The sequence below is a fragment of the Pseudorasbora parva genome, chromosome 20, assembly GCF_024679245.1.
Source record: "Pseudorasbora parva isolate DD20220531a chromosome 20, ASM2467924v1, whole genome shotgun sequence".
Classification (NCBI taxonomy): Eukaryota; Metazoa; Chordata; class Actinopteri; order Cypriniformes; family Gobionidae; genus Pseudorasbora; species Pseudorasbora parva.
The window spans coordinates 27,501,059-27,517,634 of NC_090191.1; the positions used below are offsets into that span (position 1 = coordinate 27,501,059).

Here is a 16,576-nt window from a genome sequence, read left to right on the forward strand (position 1 = left end):
AAATTTAAAACATGTTTTTTTTTCAGTGGCTGATTCTTAGAATATACAATTCTGAATATGGGGTTATACATTTGCTCTTAAAAATACATTAGATTACTGTACCTACATCTCATGGCGCATAGAGAGGGGATGGGTGCAAATCTGCATCTTAGCCTGCAGTTTTTATGACCGTGTTTATTAATAACTATTAATTAATCACACAGTGTGTAAGATGAGGACTAGTCTCGAAGGAAATTTCTCTGATTTTTAATCTTGCAGCGAGCACACCTTTTGTTCCTTTTACGCATCCATTAAGAGTTTATAACTTAACACAGAGCATAAGACCACATCAATTATTCAACACCTGCAATTACATATTTATGAATTCAGATAATTGCATTTTAATGTAGCAGATGTCAGGCTCATCTAATGCACTTAATGAATTTGAATGACAGGCCTATATGCGCCACAAGTGTGAAGAAATATATATATAATTGCAGTTTTTCAATGAAGCACTTCTGGAGTCCTAATTGTCTCAGAATAGCTTGTTAGCATTCACTGCTCTATGCCGGCATGTCTTTGAATTGTGCTGTCGTGCGACACACAACCAGCTCCCTAACTGCTGCTTTCAACTCCATAAATCGCCTAGAGACTATTTTGTCAAATGCCTTCCTGTATCAAATTCATGTTCCAAAGGATTTGCTGGCTGTGTCACCCGAGTTTCATTGAGCTTCCTGATTTTTACGGGAAGACACTGTCTTGGGTAATAATGGCACAACTACAGCTGCACCTACTGCTGTTTTCCACTTAAGCAGAAAGCTGACATTCAGAATAACATGACTTAAGGCGATACAGCACAGGTCTCGCTCCATTACTTCTATCTAAGTGACCGTGCTATAGGCCAGAGTTGTGCCATTTCCTTGGCTTCACTTCTGTGCTCGCAGTTGGCACCGGTTTGACAGTTTGGGCACCAAAGCCTTCACATTCAACTATTATCCTGGAACTGGCGGAACAACAACAAAAATTATAATAACTATGACAGATGTCACAGTTCCAATAGAGCTGGCACTAGAGCTGCCTGGGCAAAGTGCACCAATTCCACACAGACAAAAAGACAGAGTTAGATCAGTTGTACTTTACTAAAGATAGTTTAAACTTTATTTTACGAGGAAAGTATGAGTGCAATACATCCATCACAATACATCATATATCCAGCACAAAAAGTCTAAGATTTAAACATCTGTAATTATTTTTAGTAACTATGAGCAATAGTTATCATGGTGCTTGCTGTACTTCCAGTTATACCTGTAGTTGAGTGCAATTTAATAAGATATACTTAAAGTCATTACATTGCGCTTCTCTTAGTGGTTTAAATTAGGGTTGTCAGTTGATTCAAAATTTTAATCAAAGTAATTACATGGTAAGCAGGCTCATTAATTGCAATTTATTACATATTGTAATATTTGCTTTACAAAGCTCCCAAATGATCGATTATTTTTTGTTGTAAATGTTTTTTGTTTTCATCATATCTACACTTCAACTATGAGAGACAGAATAAGGGGGGAAGGAGGGGGAGTCTGATATTTACATTTACATTTAATCATTTAGCAGACGCTTTTATCCAAAGTGACTTACAAAAAAGGGGAGAGCAATAGAAGCAACGAAACAAACAAGGCCAACAACCTGTAAGAGCTGTAAGAAGTCTCAATAAATTAGCACAGTACACAAGTTGTTTTTTTTATTATTATTATTTTTTATAGCCATCTACAATAGCCACCTACAACAAAAACTCACATACGCAAAATACAGAACACTGGAATAAATATTTATATAAAATAAATATAATTATTTTTAAATAATTTATTTGCAAATTATGGTGGAAAATAAGTATTTGGTCAATAACAAAAGTTAATCTGAATACTTTGTTATATACCCTTTTTTGGCAATGACAGAGGTCAAATGCATTCTGTAATTTGCCACAAGATTTTTACACACTGTTGCTGGTAGTTTGGCCCACTTCTCCATGCAGATCTCCTTAGAGCAGTGATGTTTTGGGGCTGTCGCAGGGCAACAAAGATTTTCAAAGATTTCTTACGAAGCCACTCCTTTGTTGCCCAGGCAGTGTGTTTGGGATCATTTTCATGCTGAAAGACCCAGCCACGTTTCATCTTCAGTGCCCTTGCTGATGGAAGGAGGTTTTCTACTCAAAATCTCATGATATATGGCCTCATTCATTCTTTGCTTTACACAGATCAGTTGTCCTTGTCCCTTTGCAGAAAAAAACAGCCCCAAACCATGTTTCCAGCCCCATGTTTCACAGGAAGTATGTTGTTCTTAGGATGCATGTGTCAGACATAGACAAGGACACAGATGGATTAGTGCAAGTGCAAAGTATTTATTCAGAGGTAACAAACACAGGTGATACTTAGATGGATGGTGAAACTCAGACGAAGGAGGTTAAGACGATGATGGTGAAGACGATGTAGACAAAGACGATGAAGATGAAGATGGTTACAGGTGAGGGCTTCTAGGAAGGACAGGTAGTCGATGATGGGATCGGTGCAAGACCAGACAGTGAGTGTGAAGGTGAGGAGTGCTTATGTAGTGATGACTGGTGATGGCGCACAGGTGATCAGAATGCCGGTGCCAGTGTCTGATGGCTGTGAAGGCATGACAGTATCCCCTCCTCCACACGCGGCTCCTGGCGGCTGGGACGGGCGGCGACGGGGTCTACCATGGCCCAGAGGAGCGGGTCAGTCAGGATGGTCTTGGTGAAACTAAGTGAGAAGGTTAGGGTACAGCACTTCATTCCTGGAGATCCAGCTCCGCTCCTCAGGACCGTAGTCCTCCTAATCCACCAGGTATTCCATCCGGGAACCCCGTCGCCGCGAGTCAAGGATGGCTCTCACCCGGTAGACTGATGGGTCCTCGTCTTCCGTTCAGTCTGGCCATTGGTCTGAGGATGGTAACCTGATGAGAGGCTGACGGATACCCCTAGGAGACTAAAGAAGGCAGTCCACACTCTAGAGATGAATTGGGGTCCTCAGTCGGAAACAAAGTTTTCCGGAAGCCCAAAATGTCGGAAGACTTGGGTGAAGAGTGCCTCCGTGGTTTCCAAAGCGGTAGGTAAATCTTTGAAGGGAATGAGTTTACAGGATTTAGAAAATCGGTCGACAACGACGAGGATACAGGTAAATCCTTCAGATGATGGCAGGTCGGTCATGAAGTCGATCCCCAGATGGCTCCAGGGACGCTCGGGGATCAGAAGAGGGACCAACTTGCCCTTGGGGAGTCTCCTAGGGGTGTTGGCAATGGCGCAGACTGAACATCCCTTGACGCATCGGGAGACGTCCCGATGCATGGCGGGCCACCAGTAACGGGGATGAAGGAGCGAGAGGGTCCTTCTCCTGCCTGGGTGTCCAGAGCCTGGTGACAAATGAGCCAAGTCCAGAAGGGGCAGGCAATGATGAGCCGGGACATAGAGGCGCCCTTCTGGACCTCACGGTGGAGCAGGCTGATGGGCATTCTCCTGTTGGATCTGTTCGTGGAGCGCCCACTGGATCGGGCTGACAACCATGGCTGAAGGGAGGATGGTTTCAAGGTGCTCGGGCTCAGGGTCAGCTTGGTGGAGATGAGAAAGGGCATCTGCCCGGTTGTTCTGGTTCCCTGGGCTCCATTCCTCCAGGGAGAGCTTGATCGCCAGTAGCTCCCGGGTTGCCAATGTCATAGTTCTGCTCCACTGGGGATAGCTTCTTGGAGAAGAAGGCGCATGGATGGAGTCGTGAGGGTGTCCCCTGCCGCTGAGACAGAACCGCTCCGACCTCGGTCGATGAGGCGTCCACTTCGATGATGAACAGAAGATGAGGATTGGGATAGACCAGGATCGGAGCGGACTGGAAGGCGTTCTTCAGCTGGTGGAAGGCCTCCGTGGCCGATGGAGTGGAAGGCGTTCAGAGACTTGGGCCAGTTTTGGAGAAGAGAGGTGAGTGAGGAGCTGAGCAGACTGTTATTCTTTATGAAGCGGCGGTAGAAGTTGGCGAATCCCAGGAAGCATTGCAGCTCTTTGATGGTGTTGGGCTGTGGCCAATGGGTGATGGTGTCCACCTTCCTCTGGTCCATCTTTACTCCATGGTTGTCTATGATGTACCCAAGAAACTGGACAGTGGAGACATGGAACTCGCACTTCTCGAGCTTGAGATAAAGGTGATGGTCTCGGAGCTTTTGAAGGACTTGACAGACATGCTCCTCATGCTCCCTAAGGTCTCTTGAATAGATGTGGATATCGTCGATATAGACGATGACAAACTTGTTTAAGAATTCACAAAATACCTCATTCATGTAATTTTGGAAGACGGAGGGTGAGTTGGACAGCCCATACGGCATCACCCGATATTCATAGTGACCTGAGGGAGTGATGAAGGCTGTCTTCCAGTTGTCTCCCTTGCGAATGCGAATGAGGTTGTAGGCACTTCTGAGATCGAGCTTGGAGAAGATGGTGGCTTTACGGAGCTTCTCTAGGGTGGATGCGACCAGAGGAAGGGGTTAACTAAACTTGGCGGTCTGAGAATTCAGGTGACGGTAGTCGATACACAGCCGCAAGCCTCCGTCCTTCTTGGCCACGAAGAAAAAGCTTGAAGCGGCAGGGGAGGTCCCTTGCTGTAGCGCTTCGTGCACGTACTCCTCCATGGCCTTCTGTTCCCGGATGGACAGAGAATAAATGCGGCCCTTTGGTAGAGTAGCCCCAGGCAGGAGGTCGATGGCGCAGTCCTATGGCTGATGGGGTGGTAGTTTGTTAGCCAACCGCTTACTGAAGACATCCTGCAACGCCCGGTAAGATGGAGGGATGGCCACGTTGACTTGAGTATCGGGGCTCTCTACTGAGGTGGACCGGCCAGGTAATGATGAAGGAACTGATGATAAGGATGGACCATTTCGGCGAGGACGATGAATACAATGATCAAAGCAGTTCTCACCAAATTGCAGGATCTCTCCGGTGGACCAGTGGATATGCGACTGTTGTAATATTAACCAGGGGCATCCCAGGATGATGTCCGCGGTTGACTCCTCCAGCACCATGAACATGTTGGTTTCCTCATGCAAATGACCAACGCGTAGTGTAAGTGTGGGGGAGAAATGGCGGACACGACCTCGGCCCAGCGGTTTTCCCTGAATGGTGGTGATTCTGAGGTCGACGGGACAACGTTGACGTAGGGCGGTTAGCTTTTCGAGGTTTTGCTGACTGATGAAGTTTCCCGCCGACCTGGAGTTGATGAGGGCTTGTGCTGCAACAGATGAGTGAGAATTACAAACGAATACTGGCATCTTGGTAAGGTTTGCCGTTAAAGGAGGTAATTGGATGGTACTCACTGCTGGCCGAGCGTGGAGCCCCAGGGAGATTATCAGTGGTCTTGTATGTCTTCCATTTTCTAATAATTGCTCCCACAGTTGAGTTCTTTACACCAAGCGGCTTGCCTATTGCAGATTCAGTCTTCCCAGCCTGGTGCAGGTCTAAAATTTAGTTTCTGTTGTCCTTTGACAGCTCTTTAGTCTTGGCCATAGTGGAGTTTGGAGTCTGATTGTTTGAAGTTGTGGACAGGTGTCATTTATACTGATAATGAGTTCAAACAGGTGCCATTGATACAGGTAACGAGTGGAGGACAGAGGAGCCTCTTAAAGAAGAAGTTACAGGTGTGTGAAAGCCAGAAATCTTGTTTTTTTTTTTGTAGATGACCAAATACTTATTTTCCACCATAACTTGCAAATATATATTTTTTTAAATCAGTCAATGTGATTTCAATTTATTTTTATTTTTATTCTGTCTCTCATAGTTGTAGTGTACCTATAATGAAAATTAGAGGGCTCTCTCATCTTTTTAAGTGGGAAAACTTGCACTATTGGTGGCTGACTAAATATTTTTTTGCCCCACTGTATATTATTTTATATTACTTTATTTTCATGTATATTTTTCTAAAAAAAAATTAATTGTCACTTAGTGTACAAATCTACATATCTTCAGAGGACGATAAAAAAAAAAAAAAAAAAAAAAAAATATATATATATATATATATATATATATATATATATATATATATATATATATATATATATATATATATATATATATATATAATCACACTAAATGAAATGTGTTAAACTGACAGCCCCAGTTTATTTATTCATTTATAAAACCAACTAAATAATGAGTCGGCTCTCTTATCTATGTGATGTTATGCAGTATTTGACTGTAAAGAATATGAGCATTTTTCTGGCCACCATAAAAATAAAGAATCTACTGCAGCTAGCAGCCAAGTCGAAGAGAGTGTTTCATCAATCAACACACACACTCAGATAAAATCTAATCAAGGCCGTAATTCATCTGCATTTTAGCTGATTTGGAGGGACTGGCTGTTAGAAGCTTGCTGGTTTGGTTATTACTGCTAACGTCTTCATGCCCTTAGGACTGGTGAGTATCCTAATGCCACAGAGAAACGCTGCTCCCACCCTGTCCTATTAAAGACAGAAAACACATTTGACAACCTAACATGCGCCATATCCTCTACTGAACTCTCAGCTATGGGTTTGCTTTTCATTGGTTCACATCCTCCCCTTTCAACATTTTAGCTGCATTGGCGTTTTTCTGATAACTGAGTTGTCTTCAGTGTGGCGGGCTCAAGTCCATAGGAAATGCAAATTTTATGAGCACTGGATGTCAGGTGTACATTGGAGGGGCTCCAGTAGGAAATGCGCTAGCGGCCGCCAAATGAAAAGAAATAAACCTGTGGGTTCAGTACTGGCACGATCTGCAAAGTTTGCATCAAGGACGACCTTGTAAATGCCCAGGCAGTAATTCAGTGGACGCATTATTAATCTTCGCATGTCACGGCTAACGGCAAAACAGGGTTAAATATCTCTCTGACAATCCTTCTCATCCGAGGGTACTTGCATACGTCAGCAGATCTGAGGATCGTATAAAGGAACAGCATGGGTTGAATAAGAATGGATGCAGATTTGTGTGTGTATCTGGAAAAGTGGTAGTGTACACATTAGTGTGTGTGGCCCTTGATGCAATCATAAATTACGAAGTGAAGTCATGATGTCAGTGTCTCTGTATTTGTGGTAATGTGCTGGAGCATCACTGGGTGTCTGCCAGACACGCAGAATAAACTTTAAAACTCACACACCCTCCCTCCACTCACACCTTAATGGTGCTGAAGTGGGCAAAGAGACTGAAACAGAGAAAAAGAAAATGCGAGAGATAAGAAAAAAAACCTAAAGGTTAAATTCCAATATGGTCATAACTGGTTTTAGAATATTGTCATAACTTTGGAAATGTAATAGGTTTACAGATTACAAGTTACCTTATTTAAAAATGTAACTTATGTAGTGTAACCATTTCAATTACTTTAGTAATGTAACTGATTACATTTGATTACTTGTTGATTTACTTTTCTCAATTTCGAACGGTTTTCAAATGGCAATCATTTGCAAACATTAACCTATAAAAAACAGAGATAGTTATATTTGGTTATATTTAAGAGAAAACAATTCTAGATCCTTATGTAAAAAACATAATGGTTTTCAGACTGTCAGTCGAATAATGTGAATGGTAACATAAGAGTGTGAGAACTATAAGAGTAAAAAAAACATGCACATACAAATCCATATTAAACTCTGTGGGTTTTAAGATTTATTTTAAACCCAAATCCATATTAAGGTGCACGATCACAATCTACGCCATATCGTGTACATAGTACATTGACCTTACTTACCAGAAGTGATCACTCGCTGAAGGCTGTTGCACATAGTTGTGTATTAGAGGTAAAATATGGATTTGTAGGTGCATGTTTTTTTTTTACTCTAATAGTTCTCATAATCTCACATGTAACCATTCAAATGCATTGACTGCACTGACAGAATAGCTTCATTTTGCAAGTCAAAACAGGACAAACTAATAGTGAAAGATTTGTCCAATAGATGGCGCTTCCGCTAACATTCAAAGGAGATGCTTCCTCATGATAGCATTTTAGTAGTTAGCAAGCATATTTAGCACTGAACTGTTATATTTTCACTCTTATCATTTCAGGATGAAAGTAATTATTTTTAATTTTCCAGCACTGTAACACATTTTATCACTAGCCATTGTGGCAACTCTCAGGTTGTAGCCTAAAGCTTTCAGCTGCAATGTGGATTTATGTAATTGGCAGACGTAGTGCGCTACAAATTCAAACATGAGAACCAATCAAAAGCATAAGAATAGTCACACTAAATGGCCTTTAAATGGCAGGAGATTATCATGCACATCTAAAACAACATAGTAATTAATAATTAGTAATATGGTTTTAAGTGGACATTATACATGGAAATTAAAGAAAGAAAAGCAAGGAAGACAGAAAGTGAAAGGGAATATAAATAGATAAGAAGAAAATAAGAAAAGCAGATAGGAAGGGTAAGTGAGAGAAAGCCAGGAGAGATGTGCTGAGAGATAATGAGCAGGAATATGCCGCCCCAGACTGTCTGTCTTAGGTTCTCATTAGCCATTCACAATACTTACAAACACGACTAATTCATCCGTTTGCAGAGCATGGGCCTTCCTCACATCCATCCTGTTTAATAAAACTAGCAATGTAACATCCTTTCAGAATTGATGAGAAGCCCTTGTCGAAAGAGTCCAGGTCGGCTTTAATTAAAAATCTCATGTTTTTCCCCCATCAGACTACCGAGCATTTTATTGAGTTTTTATGATACATGTATGTAGCCTATGTATGCATAGGCTACATACATGTATCGTATATATATATATATATATATATATATATATATATATATATATATAGTTTTGGGCCCAAAGACAGGCAGTGTCATAACAGCTCAGTTACATACAGTGTAATGTGCATAGTCACACAGACTAATGTTTATTCATTGAAATCAGTTACAAACACCTTTTAATATTGTGTGGGGGATTTAATCTTATTTTTGAATGACATGGGTATAATGAAATTGGGGAATTCAAGGAAAAGAAGGAAAGAAAACCATTATGCTGTGCCTTTAGTGATTGAAAGACTAATTTCGGTTTATGTCAATATGTGACAATAATCAGAAGAGAGAACCAGGATGAAATGAATTTTATAAAAGAAGCCTTATTAATATAAATGGAATATGATCCAGTTAGGTGAGAATTATAACAGGTGCTAATAAGACTAATAAGTGTCTAAACACACAAAGATAACACTTGTGTGAGATGCTGTATGAGTGTGTTCCTGTCATTTCTTTCTACAACATTTCAAATCTTGTCAGGTAATAAAAAGGAAACACAAAATTGCCTGTTTAATGACCAAACAGATATAACACTACCCATTTAAAGCTCTAGGCAGTAATTAGGGGGGAGGGGAACCAATCAATGTCTGCTTTTAATTAACCAACACTGTCTGATTGGCCAGTCCAACAAAAGCTGATTTATTCTAAATGACTCCCAAGTTTTGTCACCATTTACATGATGACTGTATAATTCACTCAAATCTTGTTTGCAGTCATTACTGAGTGATTAGAGTCAATCAGTTGGCTGAATTTAATTCAGGTAACTCCCAAAGGGCATTGAAAAGGAAGTTAGGCTAAAGATTTTTCTAGACAACTAGTAGTCGTTCATTTAGTCGACCAATCACATGTTTATATTAATTTAATTAAGTACAAATATTCTGGGTGGAGAGAGGGAAGAATATTAAACCATAATGAGCCATTAATATATAATCTATTCCGTACTCAAGTACAAACATAAAGCTTGCCACAAAGCACATTGCAGTCTCTTATATACATACACACACACACACACACACACACACACACACACACACACACACACACACACACACACACACACACACACACACACATATATATATATATATATATATATATATATATATATAAACAACTAAAGCACAACAAAACAGACTTAAACCCTAATTTAAACAAAACTAAAGAAAATAAAGAATAAGACTAACACATGAAACAGCAAAAACTAAAGAAAATGAATGATAAGCTAAAAAGAACAGGTGCGTTTTTAGAAGAGGCTTAAAAGTTTTAGGGAGGAAGCTAACCTAATTTCTAGAGGTAAACTGTTCCACAACCGTGGTCCAGCCACAGAAAACGCTCTATCCCCGCTGCATTTGAGTCTGGAATGTGGGACTAAGAGGAGGTTCTGGTTGTTGGATCTCAGACTTCTGGAAGGAGTACGAGATTCCAGCAATTCGGATAAATATTTGGGGGCTAAGGCCCTGTCCACACGAACACGGGTATTTTCAAAACCGCAGCTTTTTCTACGCGGTTTGGCTGTTCGTCCACACGCAAACGCTTAATCCGGTTACTGAAACCAGACTTTTTTAAAAACTCCGGCCAGGGTGAAGATTTTTAGAAACTCCAGTTACAGCGTTGTCGTGTAGATGGTGAAACCGGAGATTTCTGCTTTTTAAGTCGAAGTGCGTGGCGTTCTCTCTTTTGTTTGACGTCAGATTTTCCACGTTATCTCCTTTTGATTTATGTGAGTCGAGTCTATGTGATGGACTCTACAGCCTATAGCCTACAGATACAGGTTCAGTTATTTCATTGTATTACAGAACAAAGGCGCCAGAATGCAATAATACAAAATAGTAAAGCAAGTGTGTGAAGCTATTACAGTCCACTTCGGCCCTGCACCTGTGTAGCCTATATACAGTTACCTGTCACTGAGTCCAAGTAAAGTAACTTGTAGAAGGGTTTCACTTGAGCCCATGGCATCCCTCAGTCAGTGCAATGTGCATCGGTGCCATGGATGGGACCCATGTGGAAATCAGGCAGCCAATCATAGCGTAGTTTTGCATTCTCATGTGGACAGATTTTTTTTAAACCTTGCTTGTGTGGACGCGATTGTTTTTTAAAATGGAGGAGGAAAAACTCCGGTAATAAAAATACCCGTGTACGTTTGGACTAGACCTAAATCATGCAACGATTTAAAACGTTTTACGACTATTATAAAGGAATGTTAGCCTGACAAGCCAGACCCACATCAAGATGTTTGGTCTGGGAACTCACCATAGACAGGGCTCAATCCGAGGGGCGGGATAAACGGTTGTCTTTCAAACTCCCTCTGCATGCGATAGGATAGTGCTACCACCAACCAGAGCAACGAAGGTGAAACAGAGCTTGTTGATAGATTAAACATTCGCCGTATACGGTTGGCAAAACTCCGAACACGTCCTCTCTTTTTAAGAATGACTTCAGTGGCATTCTTTGTTCTTTTCTCAGAGAAAAGCTTAACTCCAAGTCTTCCAGAGTCGTGGTCAAAGCTGATTCGAAAGACCGCCGTTCGCCAGTTTCTGTGTTTACTAGAAGCACGCAAACTCAACTCGGCCGTCGTCATTATGGCCCCATACACCAACTCTTGTACAATGTGATTGGCCCGGCAAGAGTTTGGCGATTACAGCTTAGAAGTGTATTGAGAGTTGCTAGACGACACTCGCGGGCAGATTCGATTTGCTGCCGCTAGGGTGCGTCTAGATTTCTAGGCTAAAGAAATGTAGCAGCAGCGTTTTAAACTAATTGAACACAAGCAATTTGGGAAATAGAAATAGAGTGAATTGCAGTAGTCATGAAGTGATAAAGGCATGCACGGCCATCTCTAGGGTTTTAGGATTTAGGAAAGGTTTGATTTTAGATAGCAGGCGGAAAGGATGAAAAATAGATCAGATTACAGAAGAGATATGTTCATCTCATTGGTGTTCTATCGGGTTGAGGTCAAGACTCTGTTCTGGACTGTCAAGTTCCTCCAGACCAAACTCGCTCATCCATGTCTTTATGGAGCTTGCATTGTCTACTGGTGTGCAGTCATGTTGGAATAGGAAGAGGTCATTCCCAAACTGTTCCCACAAAGTTGGGAGCATGAAATTGTGGACTTGCTCCCCATTATTTATCTGAACTTCTGCACTGATATTCTCCTCCATGTACTCTCCGGTCATCTGACTGTAGACTACTCACTGTACCTCGTTTCCGTCTTTCTACTATATGCGTGGTAGATCATTCAGTGCTGTGGCCCTGAAACCATGGAAATCCTTCCCTATTTCTCTGTGCGAAACTCTGTTACTATATCCTCCTTCAAATCTCAACTAAAAATATATATCTTTTCTTACATTATTTTCCAATCATCCTCTACTTAGAGTTGTTTTTGTATGTTTATTTTCCACATTGTATATCTATGTCTATTTTGTGTATGTCTATTTTGTGTATAGCAACCTTGAGCATGGGAAAGGCGCTATATAAATAAAACATTATTATTATTATTGTCTAAAATGACTTGGTATGTTGAAGCATTAAGAGTCCCTTTCACTGGAACTGAGGGGCCAAGCCCAACCCCTGAAAAACAACCCCGCACCACAATCTCCGCTCCACCAAACTTTACACTTGACACAATATAGTCAGGCAAGTACTGTTCTTCCGGCAACCGACAAACCTCGACTTATCCATCGGATTTCCAGACAGAGAAGTGTGAATCGTCACTCTAGAGAACACGTCTCCACTGCTGTAGAGTCCAGCTGCAGCGTGTTTTACACCACTGCATCTGCACTCGGTGATGTAAGGCTTGGATGCAGCTGCTCGGCCATGGAAACATTCCATTAAGCTCTCTATGCACCCAATTCCACTAATAGTTGACCGTAGAACATTTAGTAGTGAGGAAATTTCATAGGCTTATTGCACAGATGGCAACCCATCATGTTACCATTCTTGAATCCACGATGTGAGTTCCCGAGCCGAGAGTGACCCATTCTTTTACAAATGTTTGTAGAAGCAGTCTGCACGCCTAGGTACTTGATTTTATAGCCATGTGGCCATGGAAGTGATGAATTAAATGATTTGGAGGGGTGTCTCAATTCTTTTTGCAATAAAGTGTAAGTGCTTAATTGCCATGGAAAATAATAGATAAATAGAGATAAATACGTACACACACACACACACACACACACATAAACATACATACCATTCCATATGTAGAATTTGTTCCTTTCGTTGTTATGTTTATGTGTTGTTATGGTGTGAGATTCACCATGCGAATAATAGCACACTCATAGTGTTTTGTTACATGGAGCTCAAATAGGACAACATCATAATGAACAGATACAAGGAAGAACAAATTGTTTATGTGTTGGTATTTTGGTTGGTATTTACTCAGATCGAATCGTGTTTGTTCTGAACTGTTGTTATTAGTGAAGATGAGCTGCCTTGCCTTGGGAGAGGGGGAGATAAATGTAGTAGGCGGGCAATTGTCTTTTCCCAAATCATGCCGTAAGGATTTAAAAAGCCAGCAATGAAAGCAGCTTGAGTGCCATATCAATCCACTGTTCTTCAAGTCATTACTTTAGCAGTAGCAGCAGTAAAGAAGATGAATTAAGAGAGAGTGTTAATACACACACCTATGCACATACAACACACACATACATCACGGCTGCTTAAGATACGCGGCACAGTAAGGGCAGACGTCTCTAAGGACCCCCAGCACTAAGGTAAGCTATCATAGGATGAAAAAAAAAGAAGTTTGGTGGCGGCCTCGGTGGCAGGTCGGTGTAATGGACTGCCAAGTAGCTGCTCAGAGGTTGGTGATTGATGTCTCGGTTTTGATGAATGCTAACACACACCCGCCCAAGTTAGTTGTGAGGTGACAGCTTTATTGACAAATGAACAGTGGGACATGTGGATCTCATCAATCTCAGGCTTTTTAGCCACAGAATAAAGTCCCTCATTGCCATCGGCGACACTGTCCGCTCCCGATAGGCTAAAACCGAGCTGCCCTCATGCTCTGTTTTTAAAATTAAATCTCACCAGGGACCAATCAAGATCAATGCTTCTATTGCAGCATAGGAAAAGATAATCAGGAAATGGCAAATTGAATTAAACCTGTGGTGTCAAACACATGCCGGTGATTACGGGCATCAAATGGACTTCAGCACAAACTTAATTACTTCATTAGCAAGACAAAGTCGACAACCTTTGTTATTAATAAATAAGTGGTGACATTCAGCTAAAAAACAAAGATCAGGCCCCAATCGAATGCTCTCCTTCATTCATCTTTGTCTGCAATCAAGTTTCTCTTGATCTTTCCCTGCAACAACTTCTAATGAACAGCCTAGAGAGGGAGGGAAAAGACTCTAAATCATTTTAGATGGAGCAAGCGAGAGAACAACAGATTAAAATGGGGCAGAGAGAGAGAGAGAGGTTGAGCAAGAACGATAAAAAGGATTGTGGAGTAGAACAGAAAGGTGACATGCTGGCAAAGATAGGCTGTGCTTCTGCCCTGAGAATGTCAGTGCTGTCAGGAAGCTAGAAGGAGAGAGCAAGCGAGAGAACGAAGAGTTGTAACGATTAGGGACAGCGCTGGCCTCCAGTCTGACCGAAGCGTGAGATGATCACACACACACTCAAGACATCTGCACAAACATATCAGCCGCACCACATTGCCACAGACCAGGACCACAGGGAGAGCAGAAACACTACAGATTGCTTTATCGCCAAGTATTCAGACACGCGCATCCCAAATTGCTCACACACGTGAGCAAAAATGCACTCATTTCGGCTAATATTACATTAGCTCACAATAAAAGTGTACAAACACAAAAACTCACGCACTGTAATCTCGAATGACACGATGCCTCATGGGCCTGGCGAGCAACAGTGAGCACGGATGAGTTCATTGAGACAATTACCCCAATTAAACGCAAATGTCATAATTATCATACACAAGCAGAGCTGTTAGAGACCACGCGGCTGTTCTCTTTTGAAGCCGGCACATCTGTCGAAAGCCAGCTTTCTTCTCCCAACTGAACTTTAATAATGACGCCTCTGAGCGTTTTATTCGCTATGCCGCCTTTGTCTCGATGCTGTCACCAACTGTCAGAGGCAGGAGGACTTTGATCACAGACCTCAGTGTATTTGGCAGCCATTGAGCGGTTGAATAGCTTCTGCCGGGACGGAGCGGAGAGTCTGGAGCTTTCAGTCAGGAAGGGCGAAGTGGAGGAGAGCGGAACTCATTCAGCGGGGGGCGTTTTTACGGCGTAACACTCATTCAGATCCATTCAGAAAAGCACAAAGGGACAGGAAAGGCAAATAGGGAGAGTGAGTCAGTATTCATTTGAGGAGAGATTAGATCAAGATTGCAACACAAAATGACAGGGGCACAGTCTTTGACAGCGTTGTTCGCACAAAGAAACGCTTTTTCAATTTGCTGATGAACAAAAGGAGACGGGCAGCAAAATGTAAAGGAAATGGCCCCGGTGTGTTAAAGGAAGCAACTCACTCATAAATGCAGGTATGACAGAGTGGTTCATCGCTGATCGTTTTACCAAACCCTTTAACTATTTCAAACTATTTTATGCTGACGTGTCGCTCCTATATGACAGTGGTTTTGGACACCTGTTGAGTGTATCATCATGCAAAAGCAATCATTTTTTGTGTTACAGATGAGTCCGATCTGCTCAAGTCTTGAATTATCCAATACTGTTTCCGGGTCCAAGCCTCCACTGTGAGTGAGCACGTTATGAGCACTGTTCATTTACACCTCAAATCTAAGCTTTTAAAAACTCAGTGTCCACCACAGTCTCTGGGCTAATGGTGTCACGGACAGCAATATTTTAAAAAAATCTGAAAAGACGAATCTTTGTCTGGCTAAACTTAGATTTGAACGTTAGTACTGCAGCACACCACAAGTGTATATTAGCAGGGTTTGTTGTTTGTTTATGTGGATTGCTTTGGGGAATAACAAGATAAAGTGAGTGTGATCTTCAAATGCATTATTTACAAAAAAATTTACCTTGAAAATATAGCTTGACTTGGTCACCATTCACTTTCATTGTATTGAAAAGGCTACTCATCTGCCTAACATTTCTTTTTGCATGGGAAAAAACTCCAATAGCTGCGTTTAGTTACACAATAGCTGTGTTTCCATTGTCAGGGCAAAAAGCGTAGAAAACGTCACATTAGGTGTAGGCGGACGTACCGCCCCAAAGCAAACGTCCAAGGACTGATACAAACGGCCTTCACAAAAAACAACTTTAAAATCATCCGACATCGTTGGTTTTTTTGTTTTGTTTTTTGCTAAAGGACGTTTGTATTAGTCTTTGCACAAGTGTTTTGTAAACACGGGGGCGATACTTCCATCTACGTCTCAATGTGACCTTTTTGACGTGATTGCGCAATCCTTGGCACATCGCAGAGCAGTGCAAGATAAGCAATTTAGGTTAGTATATTCATTTAACTTTTTTTGTTTTTAAAAAATGCAGATGAACCTAGCCTAGAAATGTAGATGCACCCTAGCGGCAGAAAATCTAATCTGCCCGCGAGTGTCGTCTAGCAAATCTCAATACACTTCTGAGCTGTAATCGCCAAACTCTGGTCGGGCCAATCACATCGTGTATATAGTTGGTGGGCCGGGCTTAACATAATGACGACAGAGTTGCGTTTGCGTGCTTCTAGTAAACACAGAAACTGGTGAACGACGGTCTTTCGAATCAGCTTTGACCGTGAATCTGGAAGACTTGGAGTTAAGCTTTTCTCTGAGAAAAGAACAAAGAAGGCTTTTGGT

At 41.7% G+C, this 16,576-nt stretch overlaps 1 long non-coding RNA gene across 1 annotated transcript in view; it reads right to left on the reverse strand.

Moving 5' to 3' along the window:
* The window catches only part of LOC137048643 (uncharacterized), a 300,170-nt gene that overhangs the window by 121,883 nt on the left and 161,711 nt on the right, over positions 1-16,576 (reverse strand). The window lies entirely within an intron of this gene.